Source organism: Megalobrama amblycephala, linkage group LG15 (genome assembly GCF_018812025.1).
Source record: "Megalobrama amblycephala isolate DHTTF-2021 linkage group LG15, ASM1881202v1, whole genome shotgun sequence".
Taxonomy (NCBI): Eukaryota; Metazoa; Chordata; class Actinopteri; order Cypriniformes; family Xenocyprididae; genus Megalobrama; species Megalobrama amblycephala.
In genome coordinates, this window is record NC_063058.1 from 16,787,070 (window position 1) to 16,802,424 (window position 15,355).

The following is a 15,355-nucleotide window of genomic DNA, read 5'->3' on the forward strand; positions in this document are numbered from 1 at the left end:
CATTCCACTCTTGCACTTTCCGACGCTTCCATTTTCCCTCTCAATTTGGCAAAATTTAGAGGCTAACAATTCCTCCATTTTCTCAGACTGAGCTAAGGGCTCTTAATCACCTACTTCAACTTAACACTTAAAGCGGGGTAAGGAGAAGTGCACAAGGAACACAGGTCAACGTGGAGAAGAGGGTGAATGACAGCTTGGACTTCTTTATGAAAGGCAGGGCCCTCTGAAATAGCTGCTCAGGTGCAGGGTTTGACAAAGAGAAGAGAATGGGAAGATAGGCCTATACAAGAGTCTGGTGAACCTTTCCAGAGAAGACAAACTGTTGTCTTTAGAATTATTGTGTTGGAGAAACTTAACGTAATGACAGCAGTTGGAGAATTTGTGCAGAGGTCACACCATTTTTAAATTGGGGGATATGATCCCTTTTTAGCATCATTGGGTCATTATCCGAGCTAACAATTGAAACTCCCAAATAATGGAGCGATATTGTGCTGGTGCAGTCAAAAACAGACAGGCTCATACAATGAAATTGAAAGGGATGAAAGGAAAATCTCTGTTTCTTGTCATTTGAATAGTGAGGAAATTAGAAAGGAGCAGCTATACATGAAGTGCAGGCTTATTGAAAACATTTACAATAGTACTGTTAAGCCATATTTAGGACTTGTACCCCTGGTTTCACAGACAAGGCTTAAACTAGACTAAAATGTATGTTTGAGCTGTTAAAATATGTCAGTGCTATTGTTTTATCTCAAGATGCACAACATTAATGTTTTTTTCAAGTGTACGTTTATAAAAGTTACTTAAATATCCTAATTGAACTAAGGCCTAATCCTGTCTGTGAAACCAGGCCTAAAGAAGTTAAATGAAAGCAAACCATGAAACCAGAGAAATCATGATTGTGTTGAACTATGAAGAGTCTGTTCAATGAGTGAAAATCGGCACAGTTTACTTCCTTAATGTATGAACATTTATTTTGAACAATTCATTGGTGCACATTATTTTAATAAAAAGTTTTTGTCAATGTAATGAAAGTCACTGGAGTCCAGTGTTGTTTTAGACTTATATTGGACAAAAACTTTATTCAAAATATATTTTTTGCTTCACAGCAGAAAGAAATGCATTGGGACGTTTGCTAGTTTGGGGCAACCAAAAGCCAAAAAGCCAGTTAAACTACTCAAATTTGCTACAGATTCATTCTGGTATGTAAAGCCTACATTTCAAAATCCAATCCAACGAAGTCATACAAAAATGTAAGCATAAAATCAGCACATGCTTTCATTTTTGTGTGAATTCATACTCAAGCATTGCAAGTTACTGCATTTGCTAGCAAGTCCAAATCCGTACGGATGCTTTCAGCAACTTTTTGAGCTATTGTGTGTTTGAGTGCCTGTGATATTGGTTTGCACTCGTTTGCTCATTGCTCAATGCTTTCTTTCCTCCGTACCCCCCACCAGCCGCCACTAGCCTGCATTGAGTAAGGCCGTGCTGTGTATGATTGCCGTGATTCTCCGGCACTCTATTGACAACGTAGCAGGTGTTCGTTCCACATCCTCTCTCCTCTCCCTGGGAGACACTAATCCCCTTCAGGAGGCCTGGCTCCAGCCTCACCCACAAGCCTCCCCCCCCATCCCTTCCCACCTAGGACAGTGGCACTAGGCTTTGATATCCAGCCCACAACCCACAGTCATTGCGCCTGACCGACGTAAGGGCAGGTGCAACCGAGTCCCATGTTACATTCAAGACACCTCCGCTGCCTTTAGTGTGGGTTCCCAGACCCGCTTTGTTCTTTTTATCCCCCTTTGTTCAATTAGATAAATATAGGGTAAGGAATTAGGGTCATTGACACCACAGTCGGCACAGTTTTTGATCGTCATGGCAATCAAAACTGACTTCCCCCAAATTTTTTTTAAAACAAAAGAATTTATAAAGTGCTTTAAGTACTTTTAGCCAAGTGAATACAGAAAAAAATCCCCAAAAATCTCCTTGCACAGTATGTTCCATGATTACCTGTTTAACTCTATTATAACATTCAATTCAGGGAGCCGCGTGTTGCAGTCATATTCTTGTTCTCTGCAAAACCCTGCTGAGCTCCAGAGAAGCAAGCAACACCTCTCGTATTAATTAAACCCTCCACGTCTGCTGCAGCACCATCATCATAACCTGCCAATCTTCCACTGACGAATGTCACAAAATACACATCAAGGTCCCTAAGAAACGACACCTGTTCGACTACAACAGAAACAATTGACCGTTCTTCAAACTTCCTCACCATTTGAAAGGTTCATCTTAATTCTTTTGGATGCCGAACAGGAACCAATTAAAACACGCGTCTGGCTGCATTTTGATTTAAAAGTAAGGCAGAGAAGTATATTGAAAGGGAGAAAGTGGTGTGGCTAATGCGACGCCCCATTTAATTTGCGCCCCCTCACTGAGCAAATATTCACGTTCCTTCTTCACACTTGGAAGTCCCGCTATTGTATAACAAAAAAGCCACTGTTAGCCCAACACGGAGCAGGTCAGGCAGTAGTGGGGCTGGATTGTGACCTCTTAGCATGACATCTCAGTATATTATTAGAAAAGCCACTCCTTCATCTCACAAAGACAACCTGTGTTTACACTTGCGTGGCAGTCGGGTTGTTTTACACCCCTGTTCTTCGATATCATTTACTCGTAATGAGTAGTATCCTATCTACAAGAAAAAATTGCTCACAAAGCTTTGGTTTTCGAAAGGCAAATGGATCCCATAGTATTAACAATTTGAAATATTACACTGTAAAAAAAAAATAATAAAAATAATTACGGTAAAAAAAATTGGCAGCTGTGGTTGCCAGAAATTTACCATAAAAACATGGTAGCAACATTTTAGGTTTTACAGATTTAACTTAAATTTACAGTAAAAAATTTTTTTTCATTATCCGATATAAAATGTTAATTTACCAACCTATTTAAGTATTAATATCTGTTTTGCACTTGTCACATGATGAAAGTTCATCACAAGCAGCTTTTCCACAAGCTAAGAAGGTAAATACTAATATATAGATATATACATGTATATATCTATATATTAGTATTTAAAAATTTTAAAAAATTTTGTAAAAAACTGTAAAAAAATTATTTTCATGATTTGTTATCAGAACATTTTTTCTTTTGTCAATTCAATTTAGATAATTAATTTGGTTCAGATAACATAATATTTTGAGTTTCTGTCAATTAAACAAATTGCCTTCATTGTATTAACTCAAATTTTTAATTTCAATGAACTCAAAATTTTAAGGCAACCATGGTAACTTACTTTTTTAAGTTATACCAAAAATTCTTTTTTACAGTGCAGTGTCATTCACACAAACACTAAACACCATCATGGTAACACACATGACATAAAAAAAAATGCAATAAACATTAATTTAACAACATTAGATGTAACATAAAAGCCTAATGTGCATAACTAATGAGAAAAAAATAAGAAGAAACAAGGTTATTTCAACGAAAATACATCAAGTGTCACGCAGGGAACTGTGGGAATGTGAATTTATGGGTTTTCGCTGTAAATTATACAATGACGTGTTCTTTTTCACTTTCCAAAACTGTAAATTTTTTTAAATGTTTTTTTTTTTTTTTTACTGTAAATTTACATTAAATGTACGGTTAGATCTATTATAGTTATTCACTGTATATAGTACGGAAACTTACTGTTAACCAATTAACAGTTTTTACTGTAGCATTTTTACAGTCTTTTACCGTTAAAATCACGGCCATTTTTACACTGTAGATTTTGAGAGGCAATAGAGGTTACAAAGTACAAGTTTAAATTTGATCTCTTAAACAAGTGAGGCATTAAAATAATGCACTGACCTCTTCATCAAAGTATTTAGCCAAACGTTTGATGGTTAAATGAACATCAATCTTATTATCGGGGGGCTTGGTTAAAAGACGCTAGTTTGGTTTGGACAAGGATAAAAAGAGTGGCACTGATCTCGGTGGACAGTTGATGGAGTAGACATATGTAAAACACACCAGAGATGATCCATCTGACCCTACCAGATGAACTGTGCTAAAACTCTTCTGTTCCTATTGATGACCCACTTGGTCGACGGCCAGACCTGAAGTACCCAAGGCCACTACCAGCCATCTGGTCAAAAGAGAAAGCACATGTTATACAACATCATATCACAAACTCTGAATTAGTAGGATGATAAAAAGTTAGCCAGTTCTTACCAGCCAAAGCTCTTAAAGAACATACTGGTGGAACCTTCAAGACAACTATGGCAATGTTATGATGAGCCATGTCACATGGTGGATGCTAATTGTTATTTTTCAAGTCTAACAAGCATGCCACCCCCTCCTGCTGCTCAGAGAATGTTTTCAACTTTTGATCCTGACACCTGCGTCTGACTGGAATTCCACTCCAGCTCCGTTTCTCTCTGATGTACCTCCAGGATCTAATGGATTGTAAAAAGTCTGGCAGGATGTAATCTACAAAACAGAGAATACTTTCTGTGTGAACTGTGGTGTGGAACACTTCCGCCCAAATCGAAATGTATAAGGGAGAGAAGTTGAAATGTCAGAGAGAAGACCAGTGCAGAAGAGAAATACAGAAAAAGAACAACAAAAAAACATACTAAATATTAACTTAAAACCCATTTGACAGATTATCATCCACTTATGATAATGATGATCTTTTCCCAAAACTGGTATGTTTTTACAGTAACATCAACTGTCTGACAATGTTTTATGTCACACTTGCATACATTTAGACCAGAATCGACTGTAAAATGAAAGTGGTTAGCCATTTCAATTCTGCAGAAAAGCCAATAATAATGTAGAAACTGAGATAACTTACCCCATATAATGTGACAAACGGACCACTGCTGAAACTGCGTACAGTTTCCTGTTTAGACTGGCGGTAGTGGCGAGAGGCTGTTGTGCTTGGCCTGGCAGTAAAAATATGCCTGGTGACTTCTCTGATTTGTAGAGCTGGATTAGTGTGGTTGACGGAGACATCGAGTGTTAGGGCGCTGGAAAGCGTCCCCAGGCCCAGCGCTGCTCATGGCATACTGGGTAACATTGAGACATGACAGGTTGTGTTTGGACGTTTGGACGGCCACAGCCATCAGGCAGCGTTATGCAGATTTCTGATGGGAACAGCGGAGACTGGCATTCCCCCAGGTGCCACGGAGCGCCTTCTTAATAATAGGAAGTGACAAGAAGCAGACGGCCCACATCTCTTTGCTTGCCATGCTGTTCAGGACAATGCCACTTAAACGGGTGGCTGCTAAATTGGGTGTAAGGGAAAAAAGAAACATCAGCCTTTTGTTGTCGTCGTCTTGAGCGAATCGGACAATAAATCAGACGGTTGTCGTAGGACCTACATTAACACTCCTGTTTGGGTGACAAGCTAGTTATTTAGAGAAGGCTGAGATGTGGTTTGCGAGGGCAGAATGTCTCTGCTGGCACTAAAAGAGCAAATCAATCTGAAATGTCATATTTTTACTTGTCTATTAAATAGACACAAGAAAGGCATTTGGCTGGCATCCTAACAACACCTTCTTCACCATTTCAGTAAAATGGCAATAGAAATGGCCAGTGTTTGAAATCATTTTGCAAAGATAGGTCCTATTAAAGCAATAAGCCAAAGGGAACGTGTTTCACAACAATTTTACCACAGGATAAAGCCTTATCCATGGAAAAATCACTATAAATCATATTTTCATGATTTTTTTATCATAACATTTTTTTTTGTCAACTTCTATAATTAATTGAGTTTCTGTTGATTAAATCAATCGCCTTCATTGTATTAACTCAAATTTTTAATTTCAATGAACAGGTAACTTACTTTTTTAAGTTAAACCAACAATTCTTTTTACAGTATAGCCTCAAATGGATTGTTCCTTCTACAAAACTGTGGCAACAATCACAATTGATGAAAAAACATTGACAGTTATCAGAACTTTTTTTTTCTGCAAAGTAATATAGTTCTTAAAGGTAAGCTGTTTATTGTTGCGAATCATTGTAGCAACAGGGTATGTTGACATACTGTGTGGTCAAAGTTGAGCATTTATTGGAATTGTGCAACGGCTTCTAACGTGGTGCATCCAATCCTAACTCACTTGGTATTATCAAATTGCCATGGTTTACCATATTTGCTGGTCTTTTAAAGGGTTAGTTCACCCAAAAATTAAAATTTCTGTCATCATTTACTCACCCTCATATCGGTGAGTAAATGATGACAGAAAAAAACCCTCATATGTTCATCTTTGGAATCGGAACACAAATGAAGATTTTTTTTATGAAATCTGAGCGATTTCTATCCCTCCATAGACAGCTACGCAACTACCACTTTGATGCTTCAAAAAGTTCATAAGGAAATCATAGGAATTAAGGAAATATTCCATATGAAATCCAGATGAATTAAGTGGTTTAGTCCAAATTTGTATCACTTTATACGCAGAACAGATTTAATTTAGGCTTTTATTGACATAAATATTCATCAACGCACATACAGTATTAGTTACGGTAAATAGAAGCTCAATGTTCACTTGACGCATGCGAGAACCAATGAGGTTCATTCTCGTTTGAGCTTCCGGAAGAGGTTTGTTCTTGCTTGTCAAGAAGGTTCGTTTGAGCTTCTGTTTATGTTCACTGATGAATGATTTTACGTGAATAAAAGCCTAAATTCAATCTGTTCATCATATAAAGCGATCGAGTCTCTTCAGAAATTTTGGACTAAACCACTCAATTCATATGGATTAGTTTAACGATCTCTTTATGAACTTTTTGAAGTGTCAAAGTGGTAGTTGTGTAGCTGTCAATGGAGGGACAGAAATCGCTCAGATTTCATTAAAAATACTTTAATTTGTGTTCCTAAGATGAACGAAAGTCTTACGGGTTTGGAACGACATGAGGGTGAGTAATTAATGACAGAATTTTAATTTTTGGGTGAACTAACCCTTTAACTATCCCTGTGGCTAGTCTGCTTTCTGCATTTGAAAATTTATATGGAGGAACGTCACATAACAATAACAGAGAAAGATGATATTATTAATTTCCAGATCTTTTCCATTTCAGCTTTCTGAATGAATGAACCGCTTTGTAAAGGTCCCCACTTAAAAAACACAATAGTCTCACCCTTCTCACCGTTTAAGACAATATCGTTTTGTTTTGGGCCCTGCAGCTGGGGGTGAAATGACCAGTGAAATCCGACGGCTGGTGTGTTATTTCACACCCTGGGCGGCGACTGTATGTATTTATTTTCACACAATAGAGATGCAGCCAGGCTGGGCGCTCTTTCATTTTCGTCCACAGGGGTGTTCGCTCTCTGTGGAGCACAATTAGAAGCTCGTCACCGCTCCAGCCATCCTGTGCCTGTGAGGGAGCACTGCTCAGATGCCCCAGCCTCCGCAGGTCCTGACATTGATCCTATAGAGCAGCTTGTTGTGTATGGGAGCTTCAATTAAAACCCCACACCACAACTGCTTTACTCCTTTTTTTATACACGTCTTGCTGACACCAAGGAGGTGAATTGCAGGCTATCATTTAAGATGTTAAAATAAAGATCCTGATGTACTAGAACACAGGGAACATACACCTTCTTTTTCTATACCTTCTATTAAGTATGTTCACCAGTGATTTTTAACCATGTGAAAAATCTTTGGGGGAAGGGACTTTGGAGATTAAGCTTTGGACTCCTGACATGTAAAGTTTTTTTTTTTTCTCTCTCTCTTTTTGATTTATTTTTGGTTAATTTGCTTTAATTGTTTGCAAAACTTAAAGGTGCCCAAGAATGCTTTTTCACAAGATGTAATATAAGTCTAAGGTGCCTCCTGAATGTGTCTGTGAAAGTTTCAGCTCAAAATACCCCATAGATTTTTTTTTAATTAATTTTTTTAACTGCCTATTTTGGGGCATCATTAACTATGCACTGATTTTGGCAGCGCCGCCCCTTTAAATCGCGTGCTCCCTGCCACACGAGCTCTCGACTATATTACAGTGCATTTACAAAGTTCACACAGCTAATATAACCCTCAAATGGATCTTTACAACATGTTCGTCATGCATGCTGTATGCATGCTTCGAATTATGTGAGTAAAGTATTTATTTTGATGTTTACGTTTGATTCTGTATGAGTTTGAGGCTATGCTCCGTGGCTAACGGCTAATGCTACACTGTTGGAGAGATTTATAAAGAATGAAGTTGTGTTTATGAATTATACAGACTGCAAGTGTTTAATAATGAAAATAGCGACGGCTCTTGTCTCCATGAATACAGTAAGAAACGATGGTAACTTTAACCACATTTAACAGTACATTAGCAACATGCTAATGAAACATTTAGAAAGACAATTTACAAATATCACTAAAAATATCATGCTATCATGGATCATGTCAGTTATTGTTGCTCCATCTGCCATTTTTCGCTGTTGTTCTTGCTGGCTTACCTTGTCTGTGCACAGATCCAGACGTTACTATTGCCTTTCCTTGTCTAATGCCTTGAACATGGGCTGGCATATATGCAAATATTGGGGTCATACATATTAATGATCCCGACTGTTACGTAACAGTCGGTGTTATGTTGAGATCTGCATGTTTTCCGGAAGCCTTTTAAACAAATGAGATTTATATAAGAAGGAGAAAGCAATGGGGTTTGAAAATCAATGTATGTCTTTTCCATGTACTGAACTCTTGTTATTCAACTATGCCAATATAAATTCAATTTTTGATTCTAGGGCATCTTTAATAACAATTCTCAAAATGATGGTTTCTTTCACAAAATTTACTTTCTACATATATTTCCAATGACTAAAAAATGTAATGACTAAAAGGTAATTATGAAAAGAAAAAATTTAAATGAGAAATACAGTAAATCAATAATTGCAACTACATCTCATAAGGTGACTTATTTTCTCATTTTGAACACAACTGCCTCACAAATTTTTCCTTTGCATAAGGAAGAAATTTGCTTCCATAATATTTTAGGTAACAGTTAACTACAGAAAGTAATCTTTTTCCGACATAAAAAGTTCTTTTTTGACATCCCTTTCTTGGTACTCTCTGTACATAAGCTCATTCGGGAGAGAGCAATCGAATAGGAATTTCCCACACGGCGACAGGGTTGCAGCATTCTGACAGGTGCCTGTTGGAATTGGACAATCTCAGGTTGCAGAGTGTTATTGTCTGTGAATTGTGTGTGGGTGTACTGGACATTACTGCAGGGCTTCATAACTCCAGACAACAAAAGGCTGTAGAACTGTATAAATCACATAAATTCTGTAAAGTTTCTTCCTCTGTCTTCTGAGGTCTTTTACAGAAACAACAAATGCCCCAAATATGTCAAAGTCATCTAAACATATTATACCGAACACAAATATATTTTCTCATAATTTCTGACTTCTGTTTACCTGACTTTTCTACGCACTAATCAAGAATTCAGTCCAACAGCCATTAACATCTCCAACACAAAGTTCACTCTCAAAACAGCTTTGACATGCTGATGCAATGCAATACAAATTTCCATACATCATTAGGTGGTGATATTCACAAAAAAGAGACCTGCTGTGATTGTCTATCTATTCTGGTGGGGACAAACCTATATGCGGCAGGCTCACAATAACACGCAACTGCTTTAAACCATATTCCCAAGTGCAACAGCTCTGATCTCTTTAGACGTATGAAAATCAGCTCCTCAGTGAGCCTCATGTTCAGTGACATTTCACAGTATTGCTGGAGATACACCATGAACCCCAGTTGTAATAGCACCTACGTTGCAGAGGGTGAATCAATATGACAGGGCAGGCCAGGGTTATACTAAGAACATCTGTGCCAAACCTAACAATATCTCATGAAAAGGACACAAAATGGAATCGAACTTTAACAACAACAACATTAATGGGATTTTATCAGAGAAACTGCTTCCTAAGATATGAAAATTTACAAACTAATGTGCACTTGCAAAGAATATTTTCCAGAATACCATATTATGGTAGATTACACCTGTTAAAAAACAATTGTATGTGTGTTTTAATTAAATTGCATTAAATTATATAACTAATGATCCTTATAGGAAGTATGTGCAAATAAATTGAAATCACTTTCAAGTAATTAACTACTCTTTTTCTGATATCAGTGTTCAGTGAATGAAGATACAATATTGGAAGTGGTTCTGAATATTAATTCAGAATACATTAAATCAACTAAATTAAATCTGAATAAAATAATGGTCTTCTAAATTATGCACAAAAACAGTTGCACAACCTCTCAGTTGTGCCGCCCATCTCACTCCATCCAATCCCACCAGCATCCAAGCATCCCTGTGGCTAGTCTGCTTTCTGCCCATAATTCTTGCTCTACAACCTGGCTTCAACACAACCAGATCCCCTCCTGCTCCATCTTCAAAGCACCAGACTAGACCACTTCACTGAACCAACTGATCTTTGATCCCAATCCGGGAACCAGGTTTCCTGGGGATCATGGGCTTGCACACAACACCCTGTCCCTGCCTGACTCACCTGGGTCATGAGAAGGGAGCAGCTGGGTTGAGGGTGTTCAGCAGGCCCTCCGCAGATGGATGGCTAGATGCGCAGTCTCGCTCATTAGTAGTTTGGCACACCTGACAGGTCTGTGAATCCCTGCGAGGCAACTTAATCTTGCCTGCAATCAACAGCAGTTTTGGCTTGATTTTGGGGTCTAAACATGTATATCTGTGAGAGAAACTCAATAACTGTAACTGGCAAATAAAAACATTTCACAGGATTTTTATAAAGACTCAACATCTACGACAATTTTGGCTATTTATTTCTAAATGGTCAAAACCTTTTCAAAGTGTTCTAAACAGAACACTTTGAATATATGTTAGAGTAACTTTTGAGTAACTACAAAAAAATGTTCTAAGTGGTGTTTTGAGCAAACTGTTTCAGAATTAAACCAGCAAACAAATTCCACTCAATCTTCTGAAGCTCAATAACTGTAATTTACTTCTAACCAAGCATGTTGAATTTTTTCTAGTTGAACATTGTGAAAGTCAAAGAGGAATATTTTGGGTTGAACCACTAGGAGACAATTGGCTAAAACCATATAATTTGACTGCAAAGGGAAAAGCACACAGCGTTTTTGGTATTGCACTAGGAATTCAATTCGGAATTCAAATAAAGCCACCATGTGTTGTAGCATCAAAATGAACATCATCCAAATGTGCTCCTGTCCATAGAGGGGTGAAAAAAAGGTGGGAATGAGAGCATCTGTCTCCGCTAAAACACACACATGCACAACCACACACACCAAAGCAGATTTCTCAGGAATAGTCATCAGTCTCTAGGTGGCAGTGTTGTTATGCCACCCGAAATATGGATGCTACAAAACCTCAGAAACTCTAGAGATCTATAGTCTCTTATTTAAAAAGCAACGAAGCGCAAGGCAATGAAGTCTTTCATTGATCACAGACATCACACTTTTTTTCCCCGTCTTTCTCTCTCAAACCTTTTCTTCTTCTCCTGTCATGGCAAATATTCACCTTACCCAGTGAAGCAAATTGCTGACACCTTTTTAAGAAGTGACAACTGTGTATATTTCATGATAGCAAATTCCATTTTCATATCAAGCGAGACGAGAATACAATTTTCACTTCATTTAATCAAGGTGGAGACTTTGGTGGGTTATGGCACTTAAAGCTGTCAGAAGTTTAAGATGCACTATTGCTGTCAATCTCACACCCTGATACTTAATGAAGGAGTTCATTCAAAAACTTTCTAATTAGTGCAGAGAAGGTGAAGCTTTGTGTCATTAAAATAAAATGTTTTTTTAAAATATTAGTGTGTGTTCTGAGCTACAGTATATAGAATTCTATCATTTGATTAGTTGCTTCAGTTTGACTAGTACAAGGTGGTATATAAATTAATACTGAAAATATAAAATCTCTGAAATGAAGGATTGGGAGTTCAAAACAAATGTTTTTTAAGAATTCAATAAACCCCAAATTATTCAAACTACTCATAAGCAAAGTACTGCAACAAAGCTCTCAATTTCTAATGGTGTGAATGACTGTTGCGTAGACTGGGAGAGCTAGTATGGCCTCCACCATTCAGTCTGAAAATTAGTAGCTTTGTCTACTTGGTACGGAAACCTCAAGGTAAAATCTAAAACAAAGATACAAGGTATTGTACGAACTGCTATGAAATTGACCGGGCAAAAAGACTATCCTAGCATCCAGTCTCTTTTTGAACTATGTACACTGAAAGAGGCTAAAAGGATTCTAAATGATCCGTCCCATGTACTTTACTCCAGCTACAAACTATTACCCTCTGGGAGAAGGTACAGGATTCCACGCTGCAAACTGAACCGATTTAAAAATTCGTTTGTGCCGGTATCGATCAAGTTGCTAAATCTGGAGCAGTGACACTTATCTCTATGTGCTAGTGTATTGTGTGTATATATATTTTTAGGTGTACCAGGTGAGGTTGGAATGTTTTGAGTCTACTCCAAATTTCCCTACTAGGGACAATAAAGTACATTTCATTTCAAAACCCTGGTTCTCTCACATCACCATGGTGCAGGCCTGTTTATCTACAGACACTGACTAGCAACCCCCACAATGCTGTTCGGTCTTTCTACACCCCACCCCATAATGCACTAACTTGTACAAGCACTCACATATTTGGTTAGTCACATGTATGCAGCATCACCATTCTAAAGCTAATGTTAATTTGAGAGGACACACCCGTCAACCAGGTGTGGTAACTGAATTGAACTTCCCTTCTAAATGCATAATTATGTCTAATTCTCACATGTAAACACACAAGAAAGATAAGTGATGAAAGTGACAGGAATGGGGTGGTGAACTTGAGGTGAAAGTCTGGTTTTGGAAGACGGCATACAATGATGGTTAGAGGAGAGTCTGAGTTATACTAGTAAAACAAAACAGTAGCGAAACAGAAAAAAGTCAGAAAGAGCAGGTAGATAGCGAAGGCCACTTCATACAACTACATAATTAAAAACAAAAAAATACAAACATTTAAATTATATTAGAAAGTACAAAGTTTTGCCATCAGAATATGTAACTTGGCTAACCAGCACTCTCAACCACCCACACATGAAATTACCAAACTCATTTACAAATCAAATTACCTTTGGGCAAAAGAATATTTAAATCTCAGAATTGCTGATTAGATTAACATGACGTCCATCTTAAGTTCTTCTGAACTTCGAGTGAACCTGGCCCTTCCCAGCATGTGAGAATGCTGATAACAGTTTAGACATGTCAGTCAATGGCAGGAATTCCAGTAGACAGTTGAGGAATTCCTTTAGGTTGCACATTTGAAATTCATTTAGCTGCTTTCTATTTGTGTGGGAAGAAAACGTTAATAATCGGTGAGTGAGATTGCAGGGAGGCAAGAAAGAATAAAAAGACACCTGTCATACCAGTGAACCACATTCAAACTGACGTACTTCAATAAGGTTGTCAATCTAAAGTAAAACCGTGGCAACATCCCTCAGCCCACACCATCCCCTTACCTGTCTCAAGTGTTCCTGGTGTCCCAAGAGACCCTCTTTAAAGGGCCTTCGTGAACCCCTCACATAGACACCCATTTCAGAGGCCTCCAGTGAAAATACTGACCTCCTCAACTGTCCATGCAATACTGAGACATGCAATAAGAGCATCTTCTCACTCCCATACTCCATACATTTTGATCCATTTAACGTTGCAACACCTGACTTGTCAACAGAAAGAAGCTACACTAAGGAACCAACATCCAGTTCTCGCCCGAGTATTGGCCACCATCAGGACTGTGTACGTATATATAGAGGGCCCCCCCAACGTCAGGACTCACAGGCACACCTGAATGGGCTCGAAGTGTGCCTAACTAGCTGCACACCGTGTCATGGTGTGCTCTGATTGCCTTATCTTCTCATTTATCACAGATGAATTGGAACCAGCCTTGCTGAAAGCTCCTTTCATTGTTGGGGAATGAAAAACTGTGTGAAGCCCGGTGTGCATCTGAACAAGGGGCCTTCTGTCAACCCCGAGTGGGTGAGGAAGAAAGGTGAGTGGAGAGAAAGAAAAGAGAGAGGTGGAGAAAGAGAGAAGGAAAGGAGAGAGAGTTAATGAATAAATGTGAGTGAAAAGCAAGATTATGTCAGCCTCACAAGTTATTGAGATTCCCCAAAAGGTAACAGTGAACCATGATGCTTAACAACGGTGCTTCACACTAACCAACCATAGGGCAAAGTGAGCATGTTTCCGCCAAGTTAGCGCCCTGCCAAGCTCATCTACAACAGCTTTCAGTCGGTGTTAAAATGAAAACAAAAAACAAACAAAAATGTGAGGTGTGTGTTCCTCTCTACGGAAGACTTGCAGCACTCACACATACATTTAATTTGCAAGTTTTGACATGCAATGGCTGTATGCCTGATGCCAGCCTCTGCTGTAAATGAGATGCAGTTTGTACAAGAACTACTAATGTTACAGCAGACAAGATGTGTGTTACATTTAGTTGTTTAAAGAGGTCCCAACCTAACACCCAATGTTTTTGACTCTACACCCCACACACACCTTTAGTTGGTCCTACAGTATATGACAGCTGTCCTTCCTAGTGTCGACACTTGGCCTGGCTGTCGAGGCTTGCTCTGTCCCTCAGGGGCTTGATTTAAACCCTTCTTCTTCTAAATATCGATGCCTCTCTGAATTTGGCTCACCACGGTACTGAGGAGAGTGACAAGTGGACCACTGATGAACTTTAAGCAAAATCTCTCACAGCTGCTTTGCTCTGCAGTGATCCCATTAAATTGACAGCGCTCACCTGAGGGGGTGTCCAACACAGCCTTTACATGGCAAAGCCACCATGGTGATTTTGCACACTGGAACCTTAATGGGACATCTTCACCATGGCCATATGAAAAAACTGTTCAAAAGAGGCTGCCCCAGCTCTGAAGACAGGTACTTCCAAGATCTTGAGCGATATTTTAATTGCCTGGGTAAGGTGCAACGCTAATATGAATGGTGGCAAGGCAATTGAGAGTTCCTCATCCTTTCCCTCCCCCTAAATCAATGCACACTTTTACAGAATAGCTTGTGAGTCATGGCTGCCCTTATATAAAGTGAGGTAGCTGTGCATTAGATATGCTGCCGGAATCTTCTGCTTGGGCGAGTGGACTGAGAACGATGTGAATTGTTAATGCCTTTCTGCCTCAGTTCACGCCTGCTGATTGATCAACTCGCAACTGTATCTACTCTTTCTTCCATGAAATCCGGTGTTAGTGTCTGTGTATGCGTGCATGGGGGAGAAGAGGCAGAGAGGGTTCATCAGATTTCGGGTTAAATTGAGAGTGAAGGAGGTTTGCTGTGTAGATAGAGGGAAGGGGGGAAAGAC

The 15,355-nt window shown here is 38.8% G+C and overlaps 1 long non-coding RNA gene across 1 annotated transcript; it reads right to left on the bottom strand.

The window, feature by feature from the left end:
- Positions 1 to 3,859: 3,859 nt before the first annotated feature.
- On the bottom strand, positions 3,860 to 5,434 carry LOC125246547. Its single transcript, XR_007179904.1, has 3 exons — positions 4,841 to 5,434; positions 4,216 to 4,473; positions 3,860 to 4,129 (listed from the first exon to the last, which is right to left on the bottom strand). It is a non-coding gene; the product is annotated as an uncharacterized LOC125246547 (long non-coding RNA).
- Between the last annotated feature and the right edge of the window lie 9,921 nt (positions 5,435 to 15,355).